At 41.2% G+C, this 14,530-nt stretch overlaps 1 protein-coding gene across 7 annotated transcripts in view; it reads left to right on the plus strand.

Annotated features, from left to right (window-relative positions):
- LOC124616187 (ankyrin repeat domain-containing protein 1-like) overlaps nucleotides 1–14,267 on the plus strand; it is a 126,307-nt gene extending 112,040 nt beyond the window's left edge. For 2 of the 7 annotated variants that reach the window (XR_006979851.1, XR_006979853.1), the window contains exons 3-6: nucleotides 3,770–4,012; nucleotides 4,112–4,259; nucleotides 13,197–13,346; nucleotides 13,431–14,267. The gene's annotated coding sequence lies outside the window, so the exon portion shown is untranslated. The remainder of the gene's footprint in view (nucleotides 1–3,769; nucleotides 4,013–4,111; nucleotides 4,260–13,196; nucleotides 13,347–13,430) is intronic. The other 5 variants (XR_006979852.1, XR_006979854.1, XR_006979856.1 and 2 more) reach the window with 5 other exon arrangements.
- The last annotated feature ends 263 nt before the right edge of the window (nucleotides 14,268–14,530 follow it).

Genomic DNA, 14,530 nt, shown 5'->3' on the forward strand with positions numbered 1-14,530 from the left:
GTGTGCGTGCACCCGTGCATGTATGAGCATGCGTGGGTGCGGGAACGCGCACTCGCGACTGACCGTCTGTCCGTCCATCCACTCACTCAGAATTTATAATCAGTATTCATTCCTTGAAATTTAGTGTTTGCTACAGTCTATAAAAGTACCATATACATTTAATTTGACATTGTCATATTTCTGTCTTCAAATTGAAATTCGTGGGATTTGACTTCTTCTGTGCATATTTCAAGTGCACAATTATCTATGGGCATTATACTTGTTTTTGAGAATTTTTCTTATTGATTCTTTTTTGCTCAACTTAAAACAGTGGTCACTCACAGTCTCCTAGGTGGTGTGGGCCACTAATTACTTTATCCCCATCCATTATTTCTACATTCTTATGCTTTTGTATCTCCCCCCCCCTTGTTTCCTATTTTGACACCTTAAACTGCTTCACGTGTGTTATTATTTTTGTCATTAAATAACCTTTTACAGCAGTTAATACTCTTTTTGTACTTGTGACAAAAGTTCAGTACTCTTTTTCATGAATCTGAGGTACTTATGGGTTTGGGAGGACTTTTTTCTATATGTATTTGTTTTAGTCAGTCATTGGTACTGATGTGGGCACTTTCAAAAATTTATTTCCAAAGTTGCACTTAAATAATGCTGAGAACTGAGAGAATTGGCATTTTTGTTGGTTTCTCTACACGCCTAAGTCCAGCTTCGGTTTTACAGACCAGATTTTACATCTATATGTGTATTCTGCATGTCAGTGAGAAATATGAGGCTGAGGGTATTGTACCACAGGTGTCATTGTCACGCATCTTTATTATTTGGCACAAATGGTCTGAGATACCAAGATCTTTTACAATTACACCACACTTTTTCCTGTCGACATTTGTGGCCACTTGATCAGTTACTGATGCTGTTATTGTATTTAAGGTTGTTGCAGAGATGACAAGATTGTGAAGGCTGTTTATAATGCATCTCATAGCTACATCTGTGATATTTGTATTTATAGCTCCACACAAAATAATGTTAACTTTTCTGATGAAGACTGTATACATAACTTAATTTATTGAAGAGAAGTATCCGCACTACCACTAGGTGATAAATTCACGTGCATAGCAGATTAAGTTATGGTCAATGCCAAATCCTTTTTATTCAATGGCCAATATTTCAAAATCTCTGTCTTTCGAACAACTTACATGAATGCAGCTGGGTGACATCTTCGACAGCTGTGGCGCGAGGAACTAGCCGTGTAGTTGGCAGCATTGAAACCTGCATGTTTTTCAGATATGTGGACAATACTTGTGTCCTCTTGGAAATGACAGTTTAAACAGCTTTCTAAATCATCTAAATTTGATACACCCAAATATTCACTTCTCAATGGAAGTTAAAAAGGATGTTCCATTCCTAAATGTGTTTTTCAAGAGTGGTATGACGAGACATTCCATTTGTACATTTCTCGAGTTAAACATGTCTTGCATATTTTCATTCTGTGAACACATTACACTTTTCATTCTTGCACTACGTAATGTTCAATTGGGTAAATCAATCATAGTAGGATGGGGAAGACAGCAAGCCATGTAGCACACACGAAACAATTGCCAAATAACATTAATGGTTATGTAGCTAAAAATATAAATTTGCTTATGGGAATGGATAACTAAGACTGAAATTTCAAAAAGGACAACCATTGGCAAAGTGTATAGAATGTACAAATAGAATTTGTTACTGTAGTGTGAAGGAAACAATTAGTTTTCTCCATGTACACCAGAAATGAGAAATGTGGGACAAAAAAAAAAAAAAGAAAAGAAAACACGCACACATTATCAGAATGCAGTGAACAAAAGGCACGTGGGAAGAAGAAATGAAAGAACTTGATTTTGGAAACGCTTAAGACATGTAGGGATTAAAATGTAGCTCAAGTGTAGATACTGATACTTTCTTTAATTGAGTATTTGTAACGGCATCGAAGCACGAAATGCCAATCTTCCTGCCTCTACTCTGGCAAGATTTTTTACAGTGCATCCTAAACCTCACTGACTACAGGCGACTCTGTATTGTATATCTATTGATCATTTGGTACATTGTTCCTGTACAGTTAAAACTGCTAAATTTACAAAACTATATACCCATTAGTGAGTGAAAATACTGCAACTAAGTACTGACATCACTTCCATGCTGTTTGCTTCAGTGGTCAAAGACAACTACTTGTATCCAATAGTAAACTATATCCATTTGTGTATGAATAAACTGATCTTGATTGTACTAGTTTATGAACTGTTGTGACAAGGTACACTCCTGGAAATGGAAAAAAGAACACATTGACACTGGTGTGTCAGACCCACCATACTTGCTCCGGACACTGCGGGAGGGCTGTACAAGCAATGATCACACGCACGGCACAGCGGACACACCAGGAACCGCGGTGTTGGCCGTCGAATGGCGCTAGCTGCGCAGCATTTGTGCACCGCCGCCGTCAGTGTCAGCCAGTTTGCCGTGGCATACGGAGCTCCATCGCAGTCTTTAACACTGGTAGCATGCCGCGACAGCGTGGACGTGAACCGTATGTGCAGTTGACGGACTTTGAGCGAGGGCGTATAGTGGGCATGCGGGAGGCCGGGTGGACGTACCGCCGAATTGCTCAACACGTGGGGCGTGAGGTCTCCACAGTACATCGATGTTGTCGCCAGTGGTCGGCGGAAGGTGTACGTGCCCGTCGACCTGGGACCGGACCGCAGCGACGCATGGATGCACGCCAAGACCGTAGGATCCTACGCAGTGCCGTAGGGGACCGCACCGCCACTTCCCAGCAAATTAGGGACACTGTTGCTCCTGGGGTATCAGCGAGGACCATTCGCAACCGTCTCCATGAAGCTGGGCTACGGTCCCGCACACCGTTAGGCAGTCTTCCGCTCACGCCCCAACATCGTGCAGCCCGCCTCCAGTGGTGTCGCGACAGGCGTGAATGGAGGGTTGAATGGAGACGTGTCGTCTTCAGCGATGAGAGTCGCTTCTGCCTTGGTGCCAATGATGGTCGTATGCGTGTTTGGCGCCGTGCAGGTGAGCGCCACAATCAGGACTGCATACGACCGAGGCACACAGGGCCAACACCCGGCATCATGGTGTGGGGAGCGATCTCCTACACTGGCCGTACACCACTGGTGATCGTCGAGGGGACACTGAATAGTGCACGGTACATCCAAACCGTCATCGAATCCATCGTTCTACCATTCCTAGACCGGCAAGGGAACTTGCTGTTCCAACAGGACAATGCACGTCCGCATGTATCCCGTGCCACCCAACGTGCTCTAGAAGGTGTAAGTCAACTACCCTGGCCAGCAAGATCTCCGGATCTGTCCCCCATTGAGCATGTTTGGGACTGGATGAAGCGTCGTCTCACGCGGTCTGCACGTCCAGCACGAATGCTGGTCCAACTGAGGCGCCAGGTGGAAATGGCATGGCAAGCCGTTCCACAGGACTACATCCAGCATCTCTATGATCGTCTCCATGGGAGAATAGCAGCCTGCATTGCTGCGAAAGGTGGATGTACACTGTACTAGTGCCGATATTGTGCATGCTCTGTTGCCTGTGTCTATGTGCCTGTGGTTCTATCAGTGTGATCATGTGATGTATCTGACCCCAGGAATGTGTCAATAAAGTTTCCCCTTCCTGGGACAATGAATTCACGGTGTTCTTATTTCAATTTCCAGGAGTGTAATTGGTTTTTGCGCTAAATTCTGTTGGTTTTTCATAATGCTATCATTCATATTTTACATAGGCCTGCTACTGAAGTTCCCATGTACATCAGTGGCCTACCCCATATATGTGCAGTGACATGATTGTAGATTTAATTAAAAGTCTGTTTTTACCAGACAAGACAGGCTTCTACTACAGCCACACAAAAGACAACATACCGATACAGTTTTTTGGCCCTGTTTTCTGTGTTGAAAGCATAGTAAAAAGAGTGCGTACTCTTGGCCCGTTATATCATAAAAAGGAGACTCCTGTTGCAGATCATCTGGTAAGTAAAATAAAGATCTTAGTACCAATTATATATAGTTTCAATCAAAAAGGAATAGTTACAGGGACTTATTAAATTTTGTTCATTTTATACATAAAGGTGGACCATGTTAACCCAAAAAAGAAGAGAAAAGTTATCATGGACACACAAAAGAAAGGCTGTCCAGCAACATTGGACGTTAAGAGTGTCAGGGTATTCCCCGATTATTCGATAAACTCGGCAACAGACAGTTAAAAAAAAAAAAAAGGTATGTCATTTGGCTAGCTCATGTATATAAATATTTGTAATTCATTGATAAATTTTTATTGTATTAAAGGTTACTGAGAAACTGAAACGAGACTTGTAGTCGACACAGGCACCAAAACGTTATCTGCGGTATTATGTGGCTGCCTCCCAAGCAAGCCACCATAATCATGGCATTGAATGTGTGAAAGCAATTGGACACATACAACCTTTGTTTTCAAAAGAGATCAGGGATATAGTTACAAAGTGGATGAACTCAGTTCGGATTATTAAGTTAGAACTGGAAAGATTTGTGGAAAACAATTTCACTAGGGAAAACAGACCAGATCAGATGAACATAATGTTTTACCCAACAGATCGTACAATTTATAGCCATATGTATCAGGCTCTGTTTGATTTGAAGAAAACTGTTATTGACCAAAATGCATTCAGGAATGAAATTAATGGGTGGGAAGAGGAATCGAAGGATGAGACATTTTTTTTCAGATCATTTACAGATGACAATGGAAAAGTGCAGCCATTGCTTTTTTGTTACCAGCACATGAGGCAAAGGGAACTTTTGAAAAAGTATGGTAGGGTATGTTTGCTTGATGCAACATACAAGACAACGAAGTATGACATTCCATTATTTTTCTTGGTAGTGAAAGCTAATGTGGTGCTATTTAGTCATTGGGATATTCTTCATTCAAGTAGAAAACACTGCATCAATTAAAGAGGCTCTATGAATTTTCAAGGCATGGAACCCAGATTGGAATCCAGTTTAATGGGTTACAGATTTTTCTGAGCCTGAGATACGGGCAATTGAAGGAACATTTCCAATGTCAAGGGTTTATCTTTGTCTATTTCATCGAAAACAAGCCTGGCAACAGTGGCTTAGTAAAAAGAACAATTTAGACATACCGGGAGATAGTGAGCAAAGTCTGAAGCTGTGTGAAGAAATTACTGAGTCACCATCTGAAGAACAGTTCTTAACTGCAAAACAAAACCTTCAATCTCATGAATTATTAACTAGAAATTCTGGTGCACTTGATTATTTTAATAAGCAATGGCTTTCAGTATCTGAAAGGTGGGTGAAGGCATATGACAACAAGAAGAATTTCTTCGCCAATATACCTACTACTAATGGTGTTGAATCACTAAATAAAAAAGTGAAATATTTTTTCTTAGACATTCAGCAAATAAAACATTGACAGGTGTTGTTAAAGTTTTAATAAATGATTTCCTCCCTAGCCTGTTTAAAAAATATTGTCTGAAGAATTCAGCCGTCAAATCTTACAGCAGAGAGAGTCCTCATTTCTTGCATAACAAGTCACACGAATTTGTGAATCATGTAATGAAAAGACATTATTCAGCACAAACTGAATTTACAAAAGCTCAGTGAGGGAAATGGGTGGTGAATTTTGCAAAGCCTAATTGCACATGTGAAGACTTCCAAAGGTGGAAATATCCATGCAAACATTTCTGCGCAATTTTCATTTATTACCCTGGCTGGGACTTCATAAGTTGAATGACAGTTACAAGAACAGCCCTTTAATTTGTCTCGATGAGACCTTTGGGTTTGGCTCAAGCAACAGCTGGTCTGAAACTGCCAGCCCAGTATTACAAAGTTCAGAGGATACCAGCAGTGAGGAGGCAGTAAACCAAGGCAGTGACAATCCCAGAAGCTCAACTTCATCAGAGGAGCAAGATGCACGGGAATTAGCAAGGGAGGTCATGAACCTGACCTACAACTGTAAAAACGGAGAAGCAATTGTTAGAATGCTGAACAGACTTCGAGAATGTGTGGATGATTTAACATCGTCAAACCCACAAGCTGGTGGTCTTCCATTATTAGGATCATAAAAGCGGTGTGTGTGTGTGTGTGTGTGTGTGTGTGTGTGTGTGTGTGTTTGCTTTGGTAATATTTTGTGTGGGAAATTTAACTTCTTGGTGTACCACGTATCGCCCAAGTCTCGTAATCACACTGTAAGAAAATGGATGGAAGGAGTAAGATACATGCGGTTGCTTGAACAACTGCTACCTGAAGTATCCTACCTCTCTGCTGAAGCAAATTTAGCTCCAAGAATATGTAAGTGAAAATAAATTTATTGTGCGTACATTTTCTAAAACTAATGTACTATAACTCTAATCATTGAAAGAACTACTTACTTGCATTGATGCCCATACCAATCACCTTGGACTAAAAGAGGACTAGGTCAGGACCAGCGATAGCCAAAATGGTGCTTATCTACTGCTCATTGGTTGGTGACGTGACAGTTTTGCGTAGCCAGAAGAATGATTCTTTGACATATTGAATGAGAGACGAGAACAGACAATATACTTCTAGTGCTGAAATTGTAAAGCATTGTTATGTTTTCTGCTTTTCAGTGTATTCGTGAGTTTTGAGAAATATTTTGTGATAAGGGGCGCAAGCTATAAATTACTGATTTCAGTGATTGTTCTGCACGATGATGTCATCAGCTTGTGTATATCTCATGGATTAATTGCAGAGATATGAAAATGTCAGATGTGATGGTGAAATGACGTTTAAAGAGAATGTGGGTGGAATCGTCTGGAAGTGCAGCATAAGCCTCCACTTTGAGTAACAAGATCAATGTTTTTTTAATTCCATCGTGGAAGAAGGTAGGTGGATCAGTATTCATTGATAGTTGCGCATGTGATATATTAAAAAGCACCAATCCACCTACCTTCTTCCATGATTTAAGTAAAAAACATTGATCCACTTACTCATTGTTCTCGTGTACATTGATTGCATACCAACTCAAAAGGAGAAAGATATTTCACTGCTTTCTCGAATATACCATGGGTTGTGACACTGTACTTAGTTTTCAGATGCTAACACAGTTTAAATAGCTGTAACTCAAACAGGGAGCAGTTAAATATGATTCTTGTTTACAACACTGTTTCATCCTTTCTTTCAAATTTATTACATCGAAACACATAGTCTGCCTACTGCTATCTCATTGGCTGTTTAACACAGCTGACATACCCTCTTTTGTTCCATTATACCTCACAAGAAGTGCTGAAAACATTCCTGTGTGAAACGTATAAGTACGCCGCTGGCCCTATTCTAGATTTTTCACGATAGTTGGTTCACAACTTGGGCTGCTTCCACATAACACCCATTGTCTAGTCTGCACAAGTGCCAACTGCCCCTAAATAACTGTTTTGCCCTTCCCCCCCCCCCCCCCCCCCCCGCCCCCCCACACCCCTTCCTCCTCTCATAGTTCGTCATACCTTACCAAAAACATTTCCTGTTCTAATAATATGTGCCTTATAAATCTTCCTGTAAGAAAATTCTTTCTCTGTCTGCCCTCATTCCCTCCACCTTATCTCTCGTACAGTTTCTTTGTCTTGCCTTTCACTACATATTACTATAATTACCGAAAGGTAGAGGCACCTGGAATGACTCAATCTACATGGTTCTTGTACTGTACTGTCTATATCCGAATCCCGCTCCAGCTACTGCCGGGTTTGGGTGTTGACAAGTCCTCTCCATTTGGCTCGGTCCTCCCACCACTTTTCTTCCTCCACTTGCTGCCAGGTCACACCTCTCCTTTCTACAGATATTCTCACTCCCATTTTCCACCGTGTTCTTGGGCGCCCTCTAGGTCTTTTCCCATCCACCTTTAGTTCTTCCATAATTTTGGAGAGTCTCTGCACATGCATCCTCTTAACATGCCCATACCATCTTAATCTCTTTCTTTCAATTTCTTCTCTCATACTTCCTTGTTTAAGGTCCTTTCTAATCTCTACATTCCTTACTCTGTCCATTCTTGTTTTTCCCATAACTGCTCTGACAAATTTCATTTCCCCTGCTTGCAGTCTGCTCCAGTCCCTTTCTGTCATTGTCCATGTTTCTCCAGCATAGGTGACAATAGGGATGTAATAATTCTTATACATTTGCTCTTTCAAAAAACTTCATTTTTCCAAATCAGGTGTTTTATTGTTTGGTAGAAATTGCCTCCCTTCTGTAACCTCCTATCAATTTCGTTAGATGTTCTTCCATCCCTAGATATTTCACTCCCTAAATAAGTGAAACTTTCTACCACTTTGAGGGGTTCTCCATTCAAGGTAATATTTCCGTTGATCCCTTTCTCTCTTCCAAATACCATTACTTCATTCTTACCTTTATTTATTTTTAATCCATACCTTTTCATTGTTTCCTTCCACGCATCAAGCCGTAACTGCACATCTACCTCTTTATCATCCCATATTACCATATCATCTGCAAAACTCATCTTTTTTGTCTTTTTCTTTTACTATATCTTTAACTGCTCTATTCATTCCCTCCATCACGACATTAAAAAGTGCAGGAGATAGAATACTTCCTTGCTTAAGTCCTTGTCTTATTTGGAAGTATTCATAGTTCCCCAATGGTGTTCTAATTCTACAATTGTGTCCTCTGTACATTGTCTTTATAACATTAATGTATCCATCTTCTATATCTATCTTCTTCATTTCTTCCCAGAGTCTTTCCCTGTCAACTGAGTCATATGCCTTTTCTATGTCTATAAAAACCATTATCACCCTTTTGTTATACTCCCAACATTTTTCCAGCAGTTGGTGGATAGAAAATATCAGGCCGATCGTGCTTCTTCCTTTCCTAAACCCATGCTGTTCTTCACTCAGCTCGTTTTCTATCTTTTCACTTATTCGATTTAGTAAAATTCTTTCAAAAATCTTGGCTGTATGACTCATAAGGGTTATTCCTCTGTAGTTTTTACAAAGTCTTTTATTGCCTTTCTTGAAGATGGGAACAATCCTGTTCTCCAGTTGTCAGGTATTGTACTATTTCTCCACACGCTTGATAGTACTCTATACAGCCACTGCATTCCCACTGGACCTGCTGCTCTTATCATGTCCACTGATACTTCATCAGGTCCTGGGGCTTTCCCCCCATTCATCTTCTTCACAGCTTTTTCCATTTCTTCCCGTGTAATTTGTCCTAATTCTGCTTCCCAACTTCTCTCAATTTCTCCATTATTTGTTGTTTCCTCATGTACCTGCTCCTCAGCATTTAACAGCTTCTTAAAATGTTCTTTCCAGAGGTCTTTTATATTTCCTGGATCTTCAATAATGGTACCATCCTCTGTTTCCATCTTTACTGGTACTTCAGAAGCCTTCCTTTTATTTTTCATCATTTTATAGAATAATTTCTTATTGCTCTTCACATCTTCAAGTTTTTTTGTAAACTCTTCCCATGCCTTTTTCTTTGCTGTTTCCACTACTTCTTTGCACTTCTTCTTTTCCTCTATATATTTTTATGATCTTCGTCATTTTTAGTGTTCCACCACTTTCTCCATGCTCCATTTTTCCTTCTAACTGCTTGGATTGTGGTATCATCCCACCAACTTGTCTGTCTTATTTTTTCCTTTCCAGATGTTCTGGCACATACTTTTTGTGCTGCTTCGACTAAGGTGTCTTTGAATAAACTCCATTCTTTTTCTACATCGCAGAAAACTTCTTTTGGAAATTTTTGTGTGATTAATTCTCTGTACTTCTCAGCACATTCACTCTCCTTCAGTTTCCAATCCCGTATCCTCATCACTTTCTTCTGTTTTCTATTTTTCACACTGATTCATTTTCCATTGTCCCACCAGTAATCTATGGTCTCCATCTGCACTCACACTTGGAATTACCTTCACATTGGTTACTTTGTCTCCCCATTCCCTATCTGCTAGAATATAATCAATTACACTCTTGGTTCTTCCTTCCCAACTGTATCTGGTGATAACATGACTTTCTCTCTTCATAAACCAGCTGTTAGCTATTTTCATTCCATTCCTCTGGAACAAATCCAGGAGTCTTTCCCCTTCTTCATTTCTGCCTCCATATCCAAAACATCCCAATACTTGCTCCAATCCCTTTCTGTCTTTGCCTACCTGTGCATTAAAATCTCCCATCACTCTTCTACTGTACTATGGAGTACAATTTTCGATCTTTTCACTTAAAAGTTTTGTTGATCCACTGTTGTGGAATTTGCTGTATACATTCTGGTGGTGATCAGATGAAAGGAGCTCTTGTCTTAAGTAGCTAATGCCTCATCACGTGCATGAATGGACTAAATGTTGTTGTACAGTTACTCTGGCACACAATTGGCTGTTATATGCAATTCCCAAAGATTATTCAATTATTCTACCTTTTTGTGTATACATATACGAATTTGTCTGAGGCTCTGGTCTGTAGATCCATCAATCACTAAAGTATTGCTATTTTCATCGGTAGTATCATTCCAGTAGCTACTTACCCCCTGCTTGCCAATCTTATTGAGAGATCAACACACACTCCTTGAGCTGCCCTCATTTGTTATCCTGCCCCTTTAATTTCCAACAGTGAGTTGGTATAGAGCCTCACCTATTTGGAAAGATTTACCTCAGTAGCTCTGACATTTTCATTGACCTATGAAGTGCAGGGATAGGTATGTAAAAAATGGAGACATTAATCTGTTGCATGATACCACTCATTCTATGTGGGTAACTCCTAATATTTTATCAACTCATTGTATAGAGTATAGGGGTGCTTGGTAAAAGTCATGTCACACGCAATGTTTGATTTTTTTCCATACTGAAATTTTAATGACACGTGTTAAATCTTCAATTACTTCTATAAAACAACTTGTTAAGACTACCAACCATGAGGTGAAAGCAACCTTGCAGATACAGTAAACAATTTAGACAGTGTTGCAAGAGGATCTTTGATGGTTGATAATTAAAGACAATGGGCTAAGCCCTTAGTCACTGCTGATAAATGTATCCTGTTAATTGTAATTTACTACAATGAAATTTGTATGTCATGGCAGGCAGTGTTCCACACTTTGATAAAGACGAACTGACATGTTGCAGCTAATTCCACATTCACACAGTATGTTTGACATTCACTATCAAAAAACTAGAAATTGTATGGAGACAGTCTGTTGAAGATCAACTTTAATTGAGGACTTCCCAATTGTGGCAGACTTAATGAAATAGGATATTAACATTATGAAAAGGATACGAAATGTTCTCGCAAATTGGTACAATGAAAAGATTGATAACTCTTAGCTTTCAGCCCAAAGGCCTTCATCTGAAGTAGAAAAATACACACACATGACCAATGTCTCTTACTACCGTGGCCAGAATGTACACTCCTGGAAATTGAAATAAGAACACCGTGAATTCATTGTCCCAGGAAGGGGAAACTTTATTGACACATTCCTGGGGTCAGATACATCACATGATCACACTGACAGAACCACAGGCACATAGACACAGGCAACAGAGCATGCACAATGTCGGCACTAGTACAGTGTATATCCACCTTTCGCAGCAATGCAGGTTGCTATTCTCCCATGGAGACGATCGTAGAGATGCTGGATGTAGTCCTGTGGAACGGCTTGCCATGCCATTTCCACCTGGCGCCTCAGTTGGACCAGCGTTCGTGCTGGACGTGCAGACCGCGTGAGACGACGCTTCATCCAGTCCCAAACATGCTCAATGGGGGACAGATCCGGAGATCTTGCTGGCCAGGGTAGTTGACTTACACCTTCTAGAGCACGTTGGATGGCACGGGATACATGCGGACGTGCAGTGTCCTGTTGGAACAGCAAGTTCCCTTGCCGGTCTAGGAATGGTAGAACGGTGGGTTCGATGACGGTTTCGATGTACCGTGCACTATTCAGTGTCCCCTCGACGATCACCAGTGGTGTACGGCCAGTGTAGGAGATCGCTCCCCACACCATGATGCCGGGTGTTGGCCCTGTGTGCCTCGGTCGTATGCAGTCCTGATTGTGGCGCTCACCTGCGCGGCGCCAAACACGCATACGACCATCATTGGCACCAAGGCAGAAGCGACTCTCATCGCTGAAGACGACACGTCTCCATTCGTCCCTCCATTCACGCCTGTCGCGACACCACTGGAGGCGGGCTGCACGATGTTGGGGCGTGAGCGGAAGACGGCCTAACGGTGTGGGGGACCGTAGCCCAGCTTCATGGAGACGGTTGCGAATGGTCCTCGCCGATACCCCAGGAGCAACAGTGTCCCTAATTTGCTGGGAAGTGGCGGTGCGGTCCCCTACGGCACTGCGTAGGATCCTACGGTCTTGGGGTGCATCCGTGCGTCGCTGCGGTCCGGTCCCAGGTCGACGGGCACGTGCACCTTCCGCCGACCACTGGCGACAACATCGATGTACTGTGGAGACCTCACGCCCCACGTGTTGAGCAATTCGGCGGTACGTCCACCCGGCCTCCCGCATGCCCACTATACGCCCTCGCTCAAAGTCCGTCAACTGCACATACGGTTCACGTCCACGCTGTCGCGGCATGCTACCAGTGTTAAAGACTGCGATGGAGCTCCGTATGCCACGGCAAACTGGCTGACACTGACGGCGGCGGTGCACAAATGCTGCGCAGCTAGCGCCATTCGACGGCCAACACCGCGGTTCCTGGTGTGTCCGCTGTGCCGTGCGTGTGATCATTGCTTGTACAGCCGTCTCGCAGTGTCCGGAGCAAGTATGGTGGGTCTGACACACCGGTGTCAATGTGTTCTTTTTTTCATTTCCAGGAGTGTATTTCAGATGAAGGAGCTTTGGCTGAAAGCCAAGATGGATAACAGTGTAAAATTGTTATTCCATCCTGGGCTTTGTGTTGTTATATTATTACCATTCTTATACATGTTATGTGTACTCTGCATCAGGTAGAATGAATCTGTACTATTTACCACAGTTACTCAGTGTACGTACATATTATTATATTGCAAAGGAAATTTTTCTCAACACCTTGTCAGTCATATATAGATTTCAGTAGTTATAGGTAAGAATTGCAACCTACCTTTTATTTTAAAGCTGTGGGTGGTGTGGGAGTTATCCCCTTTTGCAGTTAAACATGTTACATAAGTACTTCATCATTAAATATGTATTGTTTACATTTTTTTGCTTACTATATGAAAAAACACTATTTCACAGTTCACAGGTACTCTGCGTTCTTGTGCCACATTTAAAAGCAACATTCAGATCAGCTTTTTTGGTTCTTTTGTATTGCATGGGAGCAATGGACAAGCCACAAGTAAAGTTTACAAGAGAGTTGCAGTTGCAGATCACCTTGGCAACATCAAGGTATGTCAGTATCTGCATTGATTTTTGATTAAAATCACTTGCAGGCCAAGTTATTTTAAAGTTAATGATTGTATTCCTATTCAGGTGACACAGTTGTCTTCTCCCAGCAGCGAGAGGCAATATTGTGATCATTCCTCTGAACCTCCTTCTCTCGTGGAAAGTGTAATTGACACACAATGCATACCCAGGTGGGGTAGTCCCTACAGTTAAAAATAAGGTTGCAGTAGCACATTAACTGGTTGTGTATCATCAAGGTGCATAAAGTGATAACATTTATTTACATAAATTCTTATTACAAGGCAATTTTTTCAATTAATTTTGCTTTCTACGCTTAATCAGACCGTATCAGTCCAAGGGAAAATGTAGTGAACACAAATGAGAGAGTGCTCAGCTACAGTTTCAGACAAATGGCTGAAATTTCCAGGTTTTCTGTTCAGTGAACAAATTACCACATGGAGACAGAAATGAGTATAGTATCTGATTCTGAATTATATTTTTAGGAGCATGTTATTTTACCACTTCACTGTACATGATTTGACAACTTTGTATTGTTACAGGTTGCTGCAGAAGTGGCCTTGGTGTTCAAGCAAGACAGAAAGGCAAATTTCTGAACTTTTTTTTTTATCATGATGCTATTACATCATCCTAAGGATACGATGTAGCTAGTGCCACATTCTCAAAGTCTGTCAATGTTTATAGTTCTGTAGGTCAGGTTTATAACCAGCCTAGCCAACTGCCTTTCATCTTGTTCCTCTGATGAAGTTGAGCTTCTGGGATTGTCACTGCCTTGGTTTACTGCCTCCTCACTGCTGTGGACTATGTATGTGAATTGGACATATGAAGAAATGTCATTGTTTTATTATCCTTTTTGAGCGAAAACTAAATGTTACAGATAATAAAACAACGTGGTATCAATAATTATGAACAGTTTTCTAAATCATTTGCAATTACCCACTAGAATCCACAGATACGAAAGTAAAGTAGTTTGACTATGGTGCCTGAAAAATGTAACCAACCTAACAAACTTTCAGCTTTTAGGTTTGTTTACTTCACAAGAGGATTAGAACTTTAAAAATGGCATATACAGAGCTTACTACAGGGGAATTTCTGCACCTGGTATTGTCCTCCTGATTGTCATTTGGCCTTTCCTTTTGTATTTCTGGAGACTCTTGCTCACCTTATCA

The sequence above is a fragment of the Schistocerca americana genome, chromosome 5 (assembly GCF_021461395.2).
Source record: "Schistocerca americana isolate TAMUIC-IGC-003095 chromosome 5, iqSchAmer2.1, whole genome shotgun sequence".
NCBI lineage: Eukaryota > Metazoa > Arthropoda > Insecta > Orthoptera > Acrididae > Schistocerca > Schistocerca americana.